This window comes from Vicugna pacos, chromosome 35, assembly GCF_048564905.1.
Source record: "Vicugna pacos chromosome 35, VicPac4, whole genome shotgun sequence".
Taxonomy (NCBI): Eukaryota; Metazoa; Chordata; class Mammalia; order Artiodactyla; family Camelidae; genus Vicugna; species Vicugna pacos.
The window spans coordinates 11801751-11822217 of NC_133021.1; the positions used below are offsets into that span (position 1 = coordinate 11801751).

Sequence of the window (20467 nt, forward strand, 5' to 3'; positions counted from 1 at the left end):
TTTTTTCTTGTTTAACTGAAGCTGACAGAAATTGAGGCTCTCACTTGAGTCTGTGGGAGATAGAAACTTACGATGTCTTAGCAGGATCTGGACCAATGCTTCATTCAGCTGAGTTTGTTACGGTTGTCTCTTGTGATCAGAGGCTTCTTGATGGATGGATAGTATTTAGAAATGAGCAACTTCGGAGGTACAGTTGCTCCACCGGATAGGAGAATTCCTAATGCATTTTTTTCCTTGTTGCCGTTTTGGCTGAGATTTGCCTCAAGTAATGGCGATTCTCAAGGAGTGAAGGTGTTGATCGGTGGCATTTTCTTAGCAATACAGCCAAAGACAACAGCGTTTATTAGTTTATTTAGTTTTTCTGTAATTGCCGAGACACCTTTGTGTTCTGAATAATTTTAGGTAGTTTAGTCTCTCTCTCAGGATGTGTTATAAATGGTCTTGGGATGTTAACTGATGAAGTTTATGTCTTACTGAGGCAGTCATGAAAATATTCCTGTATTGAATGTTTGGGATTGGATAGCTATGGATTTGTTTAGATTGATTTGATCCCTTGATAGAAGAAATCAAATACACTTCAACTGGCGTCATCACTCCTTAACTGTTAAGTAAACATGGTAGCCAAACAATGGATGCATGTGTGTTTTTATTTATAAGGTGGCTACTATCTCAGTTTCCTTTCCTATAAAATGGAAATTACAGCTCCTGTTCCCAAGGTTGCTGTGAGCTTCAAATAAAATAGTGAGGGTGTTCTTTGATACTCACGTAAGTTAGGCAAATATAAGTAGGTATTACTACATAATAAGAAAAAAGGTTAATTATCATAGCATGCGAAGGACAAAAAAGTATGGTCAGAGATGGTTATTTTTATTAAAGAATAAAACTAGTGTGTGAAAAAATTCTTAGCTACCCTAGCTGTTTTCAACATTGGTTGTTATTCAAAGTATGTGTCAATACATAGGAAACAAATTTGTGGTTATCAAAGGGGAAGGGGGGTAAATTGGAGTTGGGATCAGCAGATACAGACTCCTCTATATAAAAGAGATAACAAGGTCCTGCTGTAGAGCACAGGGAACAACATTCAATAGCTTGGAATAACCTGTAATGAAAAAGAATATATGTATGTGTAACTGAATCACTACGCTGTAGGCCAGAAACTAACGCAACATTGTAAATCAGCTGTACTTCAATTAAAAACCAAAAACAAAGTATTTGTCAATAATAAGTGGTTAGGAGAGCATACCATTATTGACACTCGGTTTTATAAAAACAGTGAAGCAAATAAAGAGATGTTGCCAGTGTTTTAAACAGCACAATAATGTGTGTGCTGTTCCAAATGTTTGTCAGTAGTTGCCATAAAATATATTTTTTAAATCAGTTTTATTTCAGTAATTGCCATTAAACATATTTTTGAAATTAGTTTTATGATGTACCTCTTAATACGTTCTCAGTTTCTTAACAGTCCCCCCCCCCCAGCTCCCAGCCTCTATCACGCGCAGACCTCCGGTGTGTCCTCTGACTGACCCGTTCTGCTAGTTTTCAAGTAGGAAAACCCCGAGCATCCCTCCAGGAGGCGGGTCTCAGGGGATCGCAGTTGCAACAGCTGGAGCAGCCCGCTTCACTGTCTTCCAAGTGCCTCTCCTGGAGGCTGGAGGGAAGGAGGCTCCGGCTTCTGTACATAAATCTTGGGAGAGCAAAAGGAATTTGTTTGCGAAGACCTGTTTTAGAGTGAATCAGAATGTGTTTTGATGTTACGCTCTTTGGCCGACAGTTGACGCTGTTGGTCTGTGGTTTTAGAACTGGGTGAATGCAAAACTTGGTTTTATTCCAGCAGAGAGTTTTCACAGTGGTCACCTTCTTTTAGGTGAAAAAGGAAGTGGTGGTTAAATCGCCACACAGTTGTACAGACAACAGGCTGCAATGATGGAAAAGACACTCAGAAGAGGCAGGCTGGGTCTGTGACAGGCACGGCACGCCACCTGAGGGCTTTGAGCCCCACTCTGGCGGAAAGACTGGAGGTTATGAGCTTGTCGTTGGAAAGGAACTAAGACGATCCCATAGGGTATTAGTTGCGGATTTTTTTTTAAAGAAAAATTTCTAAATAGGAAAGTTGAATAATAAAACCTGTAAGCACGAGGTCTTAGAGGTATCAGAAGAAAGACGGTGCTGCTCAGAGATCTGGGAAATACCACATGTAAGATGGGAAATACAACACATGACATGTAGCAAGACAAAAATATGTTTTCACATGATCTAACAAATGGGATGCAGCTACACTTGGACCCGTGTTTTGCAAAAATATACAGAATATAGTTTGTGTCTGAACATCATTTCTCGGTTTATCTCCTATCCTTGTCTTTTCTCCTATTGAGTTTTGTTTATTTAAATTTTATTCAGTTGTGTGTATTTTTGTAATCTGGTTAAATTCATTTCAGAACACGGTGTAGCCTAAAGACTTGCTTAACTCTTTTATTTATTTTCAAGGAGACTGGTAGTTCTCTTTCCTCAAGAGAAATTTTTGCTTTTATTTCACAGCTGTGCTGGATTTCGAGGATAGGAATATCAGATTTTTTAGTGCCTTTGAAATAGTTGCCTATGTTTTTTTCTGCCCTTTGAAATAGTTGTATCTGTGTATGGGGTGGGGTGAGGGGCAGGAGAAAAAAAGGTAGTAATCTGAGTTTTAGCCTTGCCGGGATTCTGAAGTATCTCAACAAAACACAAACTGATTATTTTCAAGAAAATTCTCCCATTACGATTGAATTACTGTATTTCTGTGATTTCAGTCTTAAAGGAGTCATGATGAAACTCAGCTGGATCCTTAAGACATTTAGTTACGTAGTTTCGACTTTGGATGCTTGACTGTTTTATTCATACGGTCTTTGTTGAGTTCTTGCTATGTGCCAGACACCGTGTAGGACACCAGGGCTCACCTTTCCAGCAGAGCAGGCACAGTCCCTCGTCTCACAGTCTCCAGTCTCCCAGAGGGGTTGTAGATGAGGTGGTGGGCAGGTACAGTAGTCCATGACTGGTCACTTTTTATGAGAGGCACAAGGTGGCTCCCCCAGCACCGGCCTCAGAGAAGGGGATCACGGGAGATTTGGTCTTTTAAGCTGAAATATGCATGTTGACTCAAAGTTGCTCAGGTAAGAATTTATGAAGGAGGTGGCGGAGGTCAGGCTGAAGGAATAACACACACCAACACCTGGAGGCAAGTGTGAACCTTGTGTCTTCAGGATGGAGGCTGACAGATGCTCTTGGTTGAATCAGAAAGTGAGGAGGTGTGGGCAGCGAGGCAAAGTGTGGCGAGGAAGATCAGCAGAGACCGATTCTTGAATGGCTTTGAGTCCGTCCTGACCATGGGAGCCACGGCATTGAAAGTTTTAGAGAAGATTTGCTTTTTAGAAGTAAATTAGCTTAACCTGGAGCTCGGCCAGGACGTGCGATTTCCAAGTCAGAGATGACGGTGGCACGCTGCAGAGAGGGAGGCTGACGTCCAACCTGTCCTCACTAGCACGTGCAGTTTATTAAAATATTGAAACTCCTCCCCATAAATCATTGTCAAATAACTGTTGGCCTCAGTTCCTGGACACCCGCCTCTTCCCCACTCACCCCCTAATCCAACCAGTAAATGGTTTAGGCCAGGCCAGTAGGGGTCAGCAGGGGGCTTCAGGAGACCCATATAAGCCCTAAGGTACCAGTCTTCCTTACATGTTTTGACTGTCTCCTCAGTATAAAGGTTATTTTAGTTTTCTCTATGTTCACTTGATATTTGGGGGATAAACAAATAAAGCTGCCTCTTACGTAGCTGGATACTGAAGTGAAGATCTTGAACTGAAGATAATTAAGTTCTAGATTGCAGATAATGGATTTGGGAGTAGGGTTGCCAGATAAAATATAGGCTATTCAGTTTAATTTGAATTTAAGATAAACAATGAATTATTTTTTTTAAAGCAGGAATATGAACCAAACAGGATTTGTATTTTGACTTGTGAAATCTGGCAACTCTCTTTGAAAGTCATAAATATTTAGATGGTAACTTTTTTTTTGATAACAGCTTTATTGGGATATAATTCACCTACCATGCAGTTTACCCTTGTGAAGTATGCATGCAGTGGTTTGTAGTATATTTACAGGACTGTGCAACCATCACCACAGGCAACTGTGGAGTGTTTTCATCATCTTAGAAAACCTGTGCTATGAAGCTACTATCCCCCAGCCTCTGCATGCTCCCTGCCCTCCCCACCCCAGCCCTGACCAACCCCTAATCTGCTCTCTGCCTCCGTATATTTGCCCATTCTGGACATTTTGTATAAATAGAATCCTATAATATGTGGGGTTTTTGGGGTGACTGGCTTCTGTAACTTAGTTTAATGTTTTCAGGGTTCATCCACATCATAGAACATATCAGTACTTTGTTCCATTTTTACAGCTGAATAGTATTCCATTGTGTGGCTCTATTGCATTTTGATTATCTGTTCATCTTTCCTTGGGTATTTGGGTTGTTTGCATCTAGTGGCTGTTACAAACCATGCTGCTAAGAACGTTCCTGTGTAAGTTTCTTTGTGGATATGCTTTCAGTTCTTGGCGTAGATACCGAGGAGGGGAGTTGCTGAGTCAAATGGTAACTCCATGTTTAATTTTTTGGAGAACTGCCAGACAGTTTTCCCAAGTGGCGGCACCGTTTTACATTCCCGCCAGCAGCCTATGAGTGTTCTGACTTCTGGACATCCTCACCAACGCTTGTTTTTGTCTGCCTGTTTGACCCTTCCCACTGGGTGTGTGTGTGGTTGTGATCATGGCCGTCCCACCCACAGTGCGTGGGACTTCCTGTTCCAGCCCAGCACCCCTGCCAGCATTTGGTGTGGTCAGGTTTTTGGATGATAGCCATCCTAATAGAGACGTGATGGTATCTCATTACTATCTTAATTTGCTGTTCTCTTATGTGGTGTGACGCTAAGCGTCTTTCTATATACTTATTTGTCATCTGCATATTTTCTCTGTTGAGGTGTCTAGTCAGATCTTTTGCCTATTTTTAACTGAGTTTTTCCCCTTATTGTTGAGTGTTTTAAAAAAATATGTATTTTTATTGAAATATAGTTAGTTTACAATGTGTCAATTTCTGGTGTACAGCACAGTGCATCAGTCATATAGGAACACACATATATTCATTTTCATATTCTTTTTCACCATAAGTTACTACAAGATACTGAATATAGTTCCCTGTGCTGTATAGTATAAACTTGTTTATCTATTTTGTATATATTAGTATCTGAAAATCTCGAACTCCCAATTTATCCCTTCCCATCCTATTCCCCCTGGTAACCATAAGTTTGTTTTCTATATCTGTTTCTTATTGTTGAGTTTTAACAATTCTTTGTCTTTCTCTTCATAACATACACCTTCAATGCTATAATTTCCCTCTGATCACTACTTGTGAAGCATCCCACAAATTTTGATCACTTATATTATCATTTAGTTTAAAGACTTTTAAAATTTTCTCTTGAGACTTCATTGACCCACGTGTAATTTAGAATTGTTGCTTAATTCTCAAATATATGGAGATTTTCTTGCTGTCTTTCTGTTACTGATTTCTGTTTTAACTCCATCTGATCTGAGAGCAAATGCTGTATGATTTCCACTCTTTTAAATTTGTTCAAACGTGTTATAGCTCCAGATGTGCTCTGCCTAGTTCTGTGTGAGACTGAAAGAATGCATACACTGCTATCGTTAGATGAAGTGTTAGATCCAGTTGGTTGATGGTGCTTTTTGGTGCAACTATATCCTTACTGATTTTCTGGCTGCTGGTTCTATCAGTTACCAATAGAAGAGTGTTTTAAGTTTCTGAGTATAATCGTGGTTTTGTTCATTTCTCCTTGTAGTTTCATCAGTTTTGCATCATGTATTTTGACACTCTGTTGTTAGGCTCTTAACACATTAAAGATTGTTTTCTTGGAGAATCGGCCCCTTTTTCATGATGGCATGCCCTCCTTTATCGCTGATAATTTTCCTATTTGCTCCTCTGCTTTGTTTGAAATTGGTGTCCACTTTCTCCATTAGAGCCATTAACCTATTAGTCATACGTTCTTTAAATCCCCTATTTCACAGTTCCAAACTCTGTGTCAGAGCTGAGTCTGGTTCTGATGTTTGCTTTCTCTTGGTTGGTGTTAGCAACCATTCCTTTACTTTTAACTAATCTGTGTCTTTCTATTTAAAGTGTTTCTTGTAGACAGTAGATTCTTCCTTTTTTATCTACTGTCACGATCTTTGTCTTTTAGTTGATATATTTAGACCATTCACAATTAGAGTGATTGTTGATATAGTTGGGTTAATATTTACCATTACCACTAATTTCTGTTCATTAGACTTGTACTTTTTATGTTTTTATCACCCTCTTCTCTTCCTTTTCGGCTTTTGGTTGAACATTTTATTTGATTCCATTTATTCTTTCTTAACATACCAAAGTTTTTCAGTGCTTGCCCTAGAGTTTGCTACATACATTTACAACTAATCTAGGTCTGTTTTGAAATAACATTATACGATTTCACAGGTAGTTGAGGTACTTTATAACAGAATGTTCTTAACTCCTTTTTCCCCATCCCTTATAACATTGCTGTCGTTCATTTCACTTATCCATATACTATAATCACCCAAAACATTGCTGCTATTATTACTTTGAACAAAGAGTTATCAGATCAATTAAGAATAAGAAAAATAAAAGATTTTGTCCTACCTTTATTTATTCCTTGTCTCTTGCTCTTCATTTCTTGTGTTTCTGAATGCCTGACCTATGTCACTTTCCTTGACTCTTGAACTCCTTTTAACAACTTGTTGCAAGGTACTGGATGCAAATTTCTTAAATTTGTTTGTTTCTTTTACTTTTTTTGTTTGGTTTTTTTGGGGGGTAATTAGGTTTGTTTATTTATGTATTTATGTATGTATGTATGTATCTATGTATCTATCTATCTGTCTATCTATTTATTAATGGAGGTACTGGGGATTGAACCCAGGACCTCATGCATGCTAAGCATGTACTCTAACCACAGAGCTATCCCCACCTCCTTTACTTTCAAAGTACAGTTTCATTGGATACAGAATACTATGATGGTATTTTTTTTCTTTCAACACTTTAAATACTTCACTCCATTTTCTTCCTGCTTGCATCATTTCTGATGAGGTGTGTGATATAATGTCCTTGTCTTCTGTAGATAAGGTGCTCTTGTCACTTGGACTTCCTTCAAGATACTCTCTGTTTTGGGATGTTGCAGTTTGAATATGGTATACCAAGGTGTAGATTTGGGGGCATTTATTCTGTTTGGTGTTTTCTGAGCTTCCTGGATCTATGGTTTGGTGTTCTGTCATTAGTTTTGAAGAATTCTCAGCCTTTATATCCTTGAATATTTCTTCTTTCTCTCTTTGTTCTCCTTCTGGAGTTCCAGTTATGTGTATCTTGCATCTTGAATTGTCCCATAGTTCTTAGATATTCTGTTCCTTTTTTTCTTTCTTTCTTTTAAATTTATTCTATTTCTCTTTGCATTTCAGTTTGGGGAACTTCCATGAACATATTTTCAACCTCACTGATTCTTTCCTTGGCTGTGTTCGATCTCCTGATTAGCAGATCAAAAGCATTCTTCATTTCTGTTACAGTGTTCTTCTTTTCTAGCATTTCACTTTGATTCTCCCTCAGAGTTTCCATCTCTCTGCTTATGTTACCCATCTGTTCTTGCATGTTGTCCACTTTTTCCATTAGAGCCATTAACCTATTAATCACACGTATTTTAAATTCCCTATTTCATAGTTCCAAAATCTGTGTCAGAGCTGAGTCTGGTTCTGATGCTTGCTTTATCTCTTCAGACCATGTTTTATTGCCTTTTATCATGCTTTGTGATTTTCTGTTGAAAGTTGGACATGATGTATTGGGTAATAGGTACTGAGGTAATTAGGCTTTTCATGTGAGTTTTTATGTTGACCTGGCTAGGAGCTGGGCTGTGTTTAATGTTTGCTGTAAGTATCAGTGCCAGAAACTACAGTTTCCTTAATGTCTCCGCTCTCCCTTGTCCCCTTTGTCTTTCTTTAAGAATTCTGAGAGTCTGTGTCTTGGCAGCTCTCTGTTACAATCCACTGTTATTTTACCGGAGCCCTGTTGATGGTGGTGTGTTGCTGGGGAGAGGAATTATTCTGTAATCTTTTGATTAAATGTCAGTTCCTGGGCTCTGATGACCTTCAGAAGCATTTCTTAGCCTTAATTTTTTTTTTCTTTCTCCCCATTTTGAGCCAGGAAAGCTAGAGTAGGCTGGAGTCATCTTACTGCCCTTTCAACAGGTCAGGTAAAGCTCTGGTAGATAAAGCAGCCTCCCTTAAGTGGGGAGGGATGTCTTTGTTATGGAGAAATCTCTTGGCCTGTGTATTTCAAAATGCGTATTTTCCTTCTTTCCCTGCTTGAAACACCCGGGGATTTTTCTCCTGTCTTGGTGAGGCTCCTGGGAGAAATGGAAGGGCCTCCTTCAAGACTGGGTTGGGTCCCCAGAGTTTTTAACCCTCAAACTCATCCACATTTGCCCACCATCAGTTTGTCAAAATTACCACTTCAGGGTTCCTCCAAGTTTCTGGCTCCAGCAGATTCTGCTCCTGCTAAGCTTATCTCGGCTGTGACGCCCTGTGTCTCCATCTCTCCTGATTTCAGGGTGGCGGTTTGTCCTGTGACTTCCACTCTCTTTACATGTCTGAGCTGAAACCGCGAGTCTCCCTTTGCCCAGTGTTTGATTTGGGTGTCATTTTATTCCTGATTTGTAAGAATTCTCTATGTACTTTGGATAATAGCTCCTTACCAAGTTATATTTGTGATTGGAAATATTCAGTTTCTCTTCTTAAAGGTGTCCTGAAGTTTTGTTTTTAATGAGACACATGACGTCGTGGGCAGGTTAGCTGACGATTAGGAAGCAAGGTGTGAGGGGGGACTTAGCGGGTGTTTATTTCCAATCTCCATATTAATATGCATTCATGAAGTTTTTAATGCTCACGAATTTAGGCAGAATTTAAAAAGTGAAAGTCTTAATCCTGAGTCGGAAAAGTGAACCTTGAGTGGGATGCTCAGAAAGCAACCTGTGAATGAGAATATACTTTAAAAATGTTGTATTTCCAACCTGGAAACTTCAGGAAATGAAAAAACAGTTCAAAGGTAAGCTTGATCTTAATCTTCCAATAATTCCAGTTTTCTTAATCATCAGCACACTGAGACTTGCTTGGAAAGTACTTATTTCCTGGATAATCGATGTAGTCAAGCCATAAAGAGAGGGAGAGATAATTTTATTGAGCTGTGACTTTATAATCATACAGGCACTCCAGATTCTTCTTTTAATCTAGAAGCAACGAAAAGCTTCATTTTGGGGGAAAAGGTGATATTTACACAGTAGTAAATCAGAGTCAAGTCTGCAAGGCTATTTTACAAGACACTTGCTGGTCCAGGGCTCTTTAGAAACAAATTGTGCTGTTTGGGGAGTGGAGAGGTGGTGTTAGGTTCAGAGAGGAGACCCACTGGGGAGGTTCTGTTACCTGCGTCTGCAGTACCATTTGCCTTGGGTGGGAGGAAAAGGAAAAGACAGCCAGACACTGTGAGCGATGCATGGCCACCTGGTCTGACAGAGTGAGCTGGATGTCAGCAGCTGGTAACGCTCCTTGGCCAATCAAAGGTAATTGTTCGGCCAGCTCTGTTGGAGGAGCCAGACCGAGTTATTTCTTACGTTATAGTTTACATTTTTTTCAGGCACGGAAACGTAAAGTCTGCCGAAGATGTGAATTCCTGAGACCCTGAGTAAATCGTTGCCTTTGTAATTCACACTCTCAAAACAGAGGCCATATGTAGCCCTTCTTAGAGATTTGCTTGGGACTGGGGATGGGGGAGTAGGAGCCGGGATTGTGGGACCTTGAGGGGGCCGTGTCCCATCACCGGGGTCTGTGTTTAATATAACGGAACAGTGTCTTTTGAATGTTACTGTGAGATTTAGATATTTACTTGAATATTAGCTTCAGAACAGCCATCTTAAATCTGCATTCATTCGTAATGTATTAACAGAGACAGAACATTTACTCGACCAGAATGGTTCATTTACTCTACCAAAATGGACGTGGTGAGGACCCTACCTGACAGGAAACACCTGAATTAAGAACAGTTCGTTTATTAGAGTGGGTGGAGTCAGGAAGTCAAATTACCCTCTCACTTCTCTTGTGGAGGTGATTTCCTGTTATTCTCCAGCTCCAGAGAATAGGAATTCCAGTAGGAAACACCAGCTTCTCTCGATCTGATACCTGACAATGGGGTTGCTGGGCCACAGAGATGTGCATGTCCCTGGTAGTTAGGTTTTTCAGAATTCTTCTACGAGTGATGGGACATGTCCAGTTGGGGATGGTGGGCTTAGTGCTTTGTGTGTTTGCAGTTGCAGGTCCCTGGACCTTCTCTCTTTAGCACCCCAGCCTCTGGACTGTGCTATCTGGGGGTCCCTTAAGGCTAAGGCAGACATTAGTTCCCATCCCGTTGCTGGGATGGTGTTGGACCATGTGTGTGGTCCTGACGTTTTGAACTGGTTCTCTAAGTACATTGACCACAGAGAGTTGTGGACCCAGAGAGAGAAAGGGAGTGGCCTGTTGCCCAGGGACTTGATGGACTGTGATGTGGCAGGGCCATGTAGAGGCTGGGCCCGCACGTCTCTGGGTTGTGTCAAGACGTGTACGGGAATGTACGTTCTGCTCACAGAAGACTCAAGGTTGTCATGGAATTTCACATAATAGATTTAAGAAAAAAATCAACCAAACCAAAAGCTGGTTTTTTGAAAAAGTAAATCAAATCGACAAACCTCTGGCCAAACTCACAAAGAAGAAAAAAGAGAGAGCACAAATTAGCAAAATAAGAAGGGAAAATGGAGAAATTACAACAAACAAAATAGAAATACAGAATATCATACGAGAATATTATGAAAAACTATATGGAACCAAACTGGATAACCTAGAGGAGATGGACAAGTTTCTGGAAACATACTGTCCACCAAAACTGAAGCAAGAAGAAACTGAACACTTGAACAATCCGATCACTAGAAAGGAAATAGAAATAGCAATTAAAAACCTCCCTACAAATAAAGTCCAGGACCGGATGGCTTCACCGGGGAATTCTACCAAACATACAAAGAAGAACTCATACCAGTCCTTCTCAAACTCTTCCAGACGATTGAAAAGGAGGGACTACTCCCAAACTCATTCTATGAAGCCACCATCACCCTGATACCAAAACCAGGCAAAGACACTACAAAAAAAGAGAATTATAGGCCATTATCACTGATGAACATAGATGCCAAAATCCTCACCAAAATTTTAGCAAATAGAATCCAACAACACATAAAAAAGATTATACATCAGGACCAAGTGGGGTTCATCCCAGGGACACAAGGCTGGTTCAAAATATGCAAATCAATCAATGTAATACATCACATCAACAAGAGAAAGGACAAAAACCACATGATCATCTCAATCGATGCAGAAAAAGCATTTGATAAAATTCAACACTCATTTATGATAAAAACTCTCGCCAAAGTGGGTATAGAGGGAACATATCTCAACATAATAAAAGCTATATATGACAAACCTACAGCCAGCATAGTACTCAACGGTGAAAAACTCAAAAGCTTCCCATTCAAATCTGGGACAAGACAAGGATGCCCACTATCACCACTCCTATTCAATATAGTCCTGGAAGTCCTAGCCACAGCAGTCAGGCAAGAGAAAGAAATAAAAGGGATCCAAATTGGAAAAGAAGAGGTAAAAGTGTCATTATATGCTGATGACATGTTACATTATATAGAAAACCCTAAAAGGTCCACACAAAAGCTACTAGAGCTGATTGAAGAATTCAGCAAGGTAGCAGGTTACAAAATTAATGTTCAAAAATCAGTTGCATTTCTTTACACTAATGATAAATCAACAGAAAAAGAAAGTAAAGGAACAATCCCCTTTAAAATAGCACCCAAAGTAATAAAATATCTGGGAATAAATCTAACCAAGGAGGTGAAAGAATTATACACAGAAAACTATAAACCATTGATGAAGGAAATTAAAGAAGACTTTAAAAAATGGAAAGATATTCCATGCTCTTGGATTGGAAGAATCAATATCGTTAAAATGGTCACACTGCCCAAGGCAATCTACAGATTTAATGCAATCCCTATCCAATTACCCAGAACATATTTCACAGAACTAGAACAAATCATAATAAAATTTATATGGAACCATCAAAGACCTAGAATTGCCAAAGCATTACTGAAGAGAAAGAAAGAGGCTGGAGGAATAACTCTCCCAGACTTCAGACAATACTGTAGAGCTACAGTCATCAAGACAGCATGGTATTGGTACCAAAACAGACATGTGGACCAATGGAACAGAATAGAGAGCCCAGAAATGAACCCACAAACTTTTGGTCAACTCATCTTCGACAAAGGAGGCAAGAATATACAATGGAATAAAGACAGTCTCTTCAGCAAATGGTGTTGGGAAAACTGGACAGCAGCATGTAAAACAGTGAAGCTAGAACACACCCTTACACCATATACAAAAATCAACTCAAAATGGATTAAAGACTTAAACATAAGACAAGATACAATAAACCTCCTAGAGGAAAACATAGGCAAAACATTATCTGACATACATTTCAAAAATTTTCTCCTAGAAGAAATAAAAGCAAGAATAAACAAATGGGAAAATGGGACCTAATGAAACTTACAAGCTTCTGCAGAGCAAAGGAAACCAGAAATAAAACGAGAAGAAAACCTACGGAATGGGAGAAAATTATTGCAAGTGAAACCGACAAAGGCTTGAGCTCCAGAATATATAAGCAGCTCATATGACACAATAAGAAAAAAATAAACAACCCAATCCAAAAATGGGCAGAAGACCTAAACAAGCAATTCTCCAAGGAAGACATACAAATGATCAAAAAGCACATGAAAAAAATGCTCAATATCACTAATTATCAGAGAAATGCAAATCAAAACTACAATGAGGTATCACCTCACACCAGTCAGAATGGCTGTCATTCAAAAGTCCACGAATGACAAATGCTGGAGAGGCTGTGGAGAAAGGGGAACCCTCCTACACTGCTGATGGGAATGCAGTTTGGTGCAGCCACTATGGAAAACAGTGTGGAGATTCCTCAAAAGACTAGGAATAGACTTACCATATGACCCAGGAATCCCACTCCTGGGCTTGTATCCAGAAGGAACCCTACTTCAGGATGACACCTGCACCCCAATGCTCATAGCAGCACTATTTACAATAGCCAAAACATGGAAACAGCCTAAATGTCCATCAACAGGTGACTGGATAAAGAAGAGGTGGTATATTTATACAATGGAATACTACTCAGCCATAAAAACCGACAACATAATGCTATTTGCAGCAACATGGATGCTCCTGGAGAATGTCATTCTAAGTGAAGTAAGCCAGAAAGAGAAAGAAAAATACCATATGAGATCACTCATATGTGGAATCTAAAAAACAAAAACAAAGCATAAATACAGAACAGAAATAGACTCACAGACAGAGAATACAGACTTGTGGTTACCAGCGGGGTGGAGGGTGGGAAGGGATAGACTGGGATTTCAAAATTGTAGAATAGATAAACAAGATTACACTGTATAGCACAGGGAAATACACACAAAATGTTATGATAAATCACAGAGAAAAAAATGTGACAATGAGTGTGTATATGTCCATGAATGACTGAAAAATTGTGCTGAACACTGGAATTTGACACAACATTGTAAAATGATTATAAATCAATAAAAAATGTTAAAAAAATGACACACACACACACACACAAAAACACACAATAGATTTAAACATGCTTCAGTGAGCTAACTTGGAGGCCTTGCTACCATTTAAAACAGTGTTTCTAGAGTGTGTGTCCCCAAATCTAAAAAGATGAGAATCACATAAACCTTTGGTGTAAACTCCATGGTTTGGGGGGAGGGACTGCATAACAGCCCCTGCAGTTCAGTCTGGCACATTAGGTACTTGGCTGATAGTCATGAAATGAATGAGTGATTTCCATAAAGGGAGGGAGGAGGTAGAGGTACTTCTAGAGGGAGGAATCTTGTAACCTCTGGGGCACCTTTGATGATTCAGATCACGTCGGGACCTTTTGCTGCTTCTCTTTCTTTTCCCTTTTCTCTCACTCTCGTGATCATGTCATTCTCATTGTGTCTGTCTAGTCCCCTGGTGGGTAGCTCACTAATGATGGATAGTTGGGCGTGTTGAGGCATGTTCTCTGTGTCCTGGTCCCCATGCCCACCCTTCTTGCGAGCACACACCTGCAGGGGTGGTTCAGAGCTGGGACTGTGGAGCCTCATTGCTGGGACTCAGATTTGGCTGTGCCAAGAATATTGTGCCAACAGTAAGATGAATATAAGACTCATTATTTTACTTCACGGTGCTCCTTTTCCTTATATATTAAATGGAAGCAATAGGAGTACCTACCTTGTATGCTTCTTATGAGGAGTGAATGAATTAACATACGGAACATACTTTGCATGGTCTGGCACACAAAAAAGTCATTGTTACCATTATCATCTGCCACCTCCATTTCTTTCTCTTTGTTAGCTGTGTTCAGTGCTTCATCCTAGGGTTTGTGCTATTCTTTTTATTATCCCTTTGGCTATATTTCTGGGGCTTTTTTTTCAGGATTATTTCTTGCCTTAAACTTTTATTCTTGCATTTTTATTTCCTTGCTCTCACTCTGTAAAATTGCAATGGAAATTAATACCATCTATGATTTGAAATTCTTGAAAACATTCTTGAGTTAGCTAAATGTGTTTTCTAACATTGCCTTCACTTTAAAAACTCCTTGGAGTGTTTGAGTCATTAAAAAGATGGAACACCCATGTATTCACCACACAACTTGAAAGAGAAGATACTGCAGATTTAGTTGAAGCCTGAGTATCCCTTCTCATTTGCATTGTTTCCCCTCTTCTGCCCCAGGGAGTCACGTTACCTTGAATTTCTATCCGTAAAAAATAGGAGATAGATATTTCATAAGTTTGAAAACTTTTTATAATTAGAATCATACTTAACACATTCAGCTTTCTGGCTTTTTTTTTCCTTAACATTTTGTGACATAATTTGAGGTATATTTATGGTGATACAAACAGCTCTGATTCAGTCATTTCTGTTGCTCTGTGGTGCTGTAGGACTTGATTGCAAGTTATTTATTCTCCTGTGATGGCTGCTTATGTTGAGGGTGTCCTGAAGGTATGAGATTCCTTCATCTGGAAACCTCCGTTGTCTACATGTCACTATGAGAAACGAAGCAGTGAACAACTTTCGAGCAGGTGCCTTTGTGTGCACGCGGGATGTTGCTCTGGCTGTTACCTGATGTGAGGTGGCTGGGCCGCAGACACGTGCATCTCGCTTTCGACCAGATCACCAGGTTCCTCTTCTAAGATTGCTCCCTGTTACACTCTGAAGGCGAGTCCCAGTTGCTTTACATCTTTGTCAACACTTGGAATTAATTTTTGCCAGCAGGGTCCATTTGAAAGGCTGTCTCCTTGTTTTAGTTTCTGTTTGTTTGAATATTAGAGGTTGAAGTGTTCCAGTTTCCCTTTGAATGCCTTTTTATGTCGTTGGCCTGTTTTCTCTCTTGGGTTGATCTGTAGGAATTACTTCACATATTCTGGTACTGGATCTTTACTTCTATGCATTGTAAGTATCTTTTAGTCTGTGCTCCATCTGCTTTTTCTGATGGTCTATTGTGTTGAAGCCTGGATGTGCACTGGTTCTTTGTCTCAGATGCAGAAGACGGAAGCATCTTGGACAGACCCACTCTCCAGTACAAAATCCTCAGCTCATGGACCTTAAGCGAGCATGTATCAGTGTAGGGCGTAGGTAGCCCCTGCTCAAGTCTGAGGTCTGATTTGTTTTTTCCGCTGGCTCTAGAGGGGTCATCTGGGGCTGTTTGCTCTGACCCCATATTCCCATTTGGTTGTAACTGTCTATATAATGTGTTTTTGGCCCCCACTATAAGTATGGGTATGATTGTTCATTGAAGCCAGTCCTTTCTGGGCAGGAGCTGTGTGTAACTTATCCCTGCGCAGTCCACTCTGCCTGCCAATGATTCAGGTGTTCCGAGGGGAGGGAGGGTTGTTGCTGTGAGAAACTGGACACCTTCCTGTCCCTTCTCTTCCAGGCTCTGTCTTGCCTAGTTTGTTTTCCATTTATTTCACAAATACTTGAGTGCGTGCTGGGGGCAGAGTAACAGGTGCTCACATCCTGTCGGATTTGTTGAAATATTATGGTTCCTTACAAATAATGGATAAGGTAGTTTGTTTTTTAATCACTTTCAGTTCACTCATGTTGTTGCAGAAGTTGTGTCATCTTTGTTACAGATGGATGACAGTAAAGAAAGATTTTTCATCCACCTGTTTTAAAATGAAAGTTCCTACTAATGTTTTTTAAAGCGTCAATTAAGATAGTAGGAACGAGGGCTGCTCTTTGGTGGTCATGTCTCGGACACTTCTACAGTTGACTTTTATGCTTCTTTCCATTTTCACATCAAATACTTATAAAATCTTTAACATTTTCAAATGAAGTGCTTTGAAGAGTTTCAAAATGTTATTCATAATGCTTTATTGTAACGAAAAATAAATATCTGTATGTATGTGCATGACTGGGACATTGTGCTGTATGCGAGAAATTGACACATTGTAACTGTACTTCAATTAAAAAAAATGCTTTATTGTAATTTCATAAACCAAGACTGGAATACAAATTGATTATAAAAAATCCTGAAAGTGGAATCATAGGCTTTTGTGTATATAAAAGGAAATTAATAAAGTGATTTCACTCCGAATCATAAAAGCATATAATGTTGTATCCATCCGTCCGTCCATCCACCCTACCGTCTCTGGTGGTACTGCTCACAGGCACATGTAAGGTGACGTCAGCTGGGTCCCTTGATGTTGGTCGTGGCCACGTGACTTGTTGAGTCAATAAAACGTGAGTGGAAGTGAAGTGTGTCCCCACAAGGCAGAAGCCCTGAAGAGCCTGCAGTTTTGCCTCATCTTCCCGCCCCAGGCCCTGCCTCCCAGCCACTGGTGACTGGTGATGTCCAGATGTTGGACCCTCTCTCCACCTTGGTCCCCGCACGTGGAGACGTGAACAGAGTGCAGGAGCCACAAACTGTGAGTGAGAAAATAAACCATCATGGTTAGGAGCCACTCAGATGTGGGGGTGGCGCATTACCAGAGTTTAACCTCCTTAATCCCAACAAGTACCTTCACGATATTCTCTTTCAGTTCTGTTTTTCAAAAACACCCCAGCTTAGGGATGGAGAAGCTAAGACAGTACAGTTACCGACGTTCCGTGCAGTAGGTTCTTTTTAAGTGGTTGCTGCTGATCTGACACTTGCACTGTGAAAAGTTAGTGCTTATTTTCTTGTCAAAACTTAGTAATATTTGCTCTCAGTAGGCCTGTACCTCCCTCCAGCTGCTGGGGCAAGGCCTGAGGAAAGCTGACATGGACTGTAAGGTCTCACTGTTTCATGTGATTTTTTTTTCCCAGTGCAGTAGAAGAGCAGGAGGGTGTGCCGGCCTGGATCACACCCTCTGTAATTTCAGCTTCTTTCTCATCATGACAACTCTATATTATTCTCATATTCCCTTATTTTCTTACTAAACATCATGAGGTTATTTTGGCCTAACAAGCAAGGGCTTTCGAGATCACAGTAGAAAACACACATACCTTCTGATAAAGAGCCTTCCTAATTTAAAAAAGAAAAAGTGGCATTTAACACATCAAACCCTGTATTTCATGTGCAGCCAGGGTTTCAGTTGTAACTTCATTTTCTTTTGCATCTGGGGAGCAGAGCAGCTCTAATGGCTTTTTTCCTCATTTTAACTTCTGTGGTTGTTAAAAGCTAAATTAAATTGTGTTAACTGGCAACTTAAAAAATATGTACTATTTCTAAATTTTGTTTATTTAAGTTGGTATGTTTTACATTATGTAGATGATGAAAATGTGCTCTTTATTACTTGGCAAAGTTGATATGCATCTTTTGTGTCTAATCTGAGTCCGTCTTTGGTCGTTCACTCTTCAGTGCCTGCTGCATTTTATTAGATAATCGCATCGCGTTGGTTTTTCGTCTTAGGTCCTTCCAGTAGGTGGTGCTCCTTCCTCTAGGAAACCTGAGATTTAGTTCAAGGAACTTGTCAGTTATGTCACTGACGGGTTAAAAATAAAAAGAAGCAAATGCAGGCCAAAGCAGTGTGCAAATCTTGGGAGATTTCCTTACGTCCATGTAAAGAGCCGAGGAACTCTGTGGCAGGGGTATTTTTGATTAATATCCTATACTTCCAAGGAGTCAGTGATTTTAGTGTGTGGCTCATTCACATAAAAGGCACTGAAATGCTCATTGTACCTTGTGTTAGGTGATGGGGTTCGATGGCAAAAAATAGACATGGTGGTCTCAGCTGCTGGACTCTTGAAATCAATACTCAATCAGTTAAATAAGCCTGTAATTATAACCAAGAAACAGACGGGGTTTTGGTTTTTAGAGCATATAATGGGGGTAGTGGGAGTGTTTGCTCACATTTTGGGAAAGTTTAAGCAGTGACTACTGAACTAGGAAAATGAGATACGAGGATTGCTTAAGAATTCACTGGGTAAGAGTGTTTTGGGGGCAGAAATTTCACAGGAAGGGTTATGATGTCGTGGGTTCTCTGTCTGCACCTCAGTCTTTGTAGTGAGTGGTTGTATCCTAGGGGCCTTTTCTGTTTGGAGACTTGTGTTTCTCAGCTCTTACGTCTTTGGTAATTTCCTTCCCTCATCTCCTTTCTTTTCCAGCTGTCTGGGAGTTATTTTAGGTGTGTATTGGTCTTTCTGGATTGTAGTCTATTTTTTTTTCTTCTGCTCTTGCTTTCTGAGAGATATCCTCAACTCTTACTTTCTGTCTTTCTACTTAATTTTTAAAAATGTACTACCAAATTGTAATCCCAGTAAGTTTGTGTGTGTGTGTGTGTGTGTGTGTGTGTGTGTGTGTTCCTGTTCCTTTTCCATAACATCCTGGTCTTATTCTGTGGATACACTGTAGAATCAAAGAACAATTAAAACAAACCAAACCAAAAAAACCCCCAAAAGACCCTATGTATTGATTCTTTACTATATGCCATGTGCTTTTCAGTGTTCTAAATACCTTGTTCAGTTCTTCCCATCACTCTGAGAGATATATATGAATCTTTATCCCCATTACGAAGAGTAGAAGAACAAGGCACTGCTTTGACTAAGATCACACAACCAGTTAAGTGGTGGAGCTGGCCTGTAACCCAGGATGGTTCTGTGAACTTAACATCAAGCTCTTCTGAAGATCTAAATAGACATTTCTCCAAAGGAGACATACAAATGCCCAACAGGCACATGAAGAGATGTTCAGCATCACTAATTATCAGAGAGAAATGCAAATCAAAATCGCACTCAGGTACCATCTTATACCAGTCAGAATGGCTATCATCAAAATATCTACAAATTATAAATGCTGGAGAGGGTCTAGGGAAAAGGGAACCCCCCTACACTGTTGGTAGTAATGTAATTTGGTGCAACCATTATGGAAAACAGTATAGAGGTTCCCTAAAAAACTAAAAGTAAACTTAAAACATGATCCAGCAGTCTCACTCTTGGACACATATTTGGGGAAAACTCTAGTTCTAATAGATACACGCACCCCAGGGTTGACAGCCACACTATTTACAGTAGCCAGGACATGGAAGCAACATAAATGTCTATTGAAAAACAAATGGATAAAGAAGATGTGGTATATTTTATACAATGGAATACTACTCAGCCATAAGAAAGAATAAAATAAAGCCATTTGCAGCAACATGGATGGACTTAGAGATTATCATACCAAGTGAAGTGATAGCATACAATATCACTTATATATGGAATCTATAAAAAGATACAAATGAACTTAATTACTAAACAGAAACAGACTCACAGACATAAAAAACAAACATGATTACCAAAGGGGAAAGGTAGGGAGGCATAAATTAGGAGTCTGGGGTTAACAGATAACACACTACTGTATATGAAATAGACAAGCAACAGGAATTTACTGTGTAGCACAAGGAACTGTATTCAGTATCTTGTAATAACCTGTAATAGAAAAGAATTCTAGAAAAGAATATATAAATATAGCTATGAATCTATACACCTGAAACTAGCACAGCATTGTAAATCAACTGTAGTTCAATAAAACAACCAACCAAACAAACCAAGCTACTCTGCTGGTTGATGGATACTCAGTAGGATGGTTTTGGTTTTATTTTCAATTCTTTGTGTTTCGTTCTCAGTCCTTATTTACTGTGGGACTGTCTTTCTGCTCGTCTGCTTGGTGATCCTGTTGAAGGCTTCTGTCAGATGTCTGAATTGCTGGTTATCTGCC

The 20467-nt window shown here is 39.8% G+C and overlaps 1 protein-coding gene across 2 annotated transcripts in view; it reads left to right on the forward strand.

Annotated features, from left to right (window-relative positions):
* The window catches only part of MPP7 (MAGUK p55 scaffold protein 7), a 147801-nt gene that overhangs the window by 15234 nt on the left and 112100 nt on the right, over positions 1-20467 (forward strand). The window lies entirely within an intron of this gene.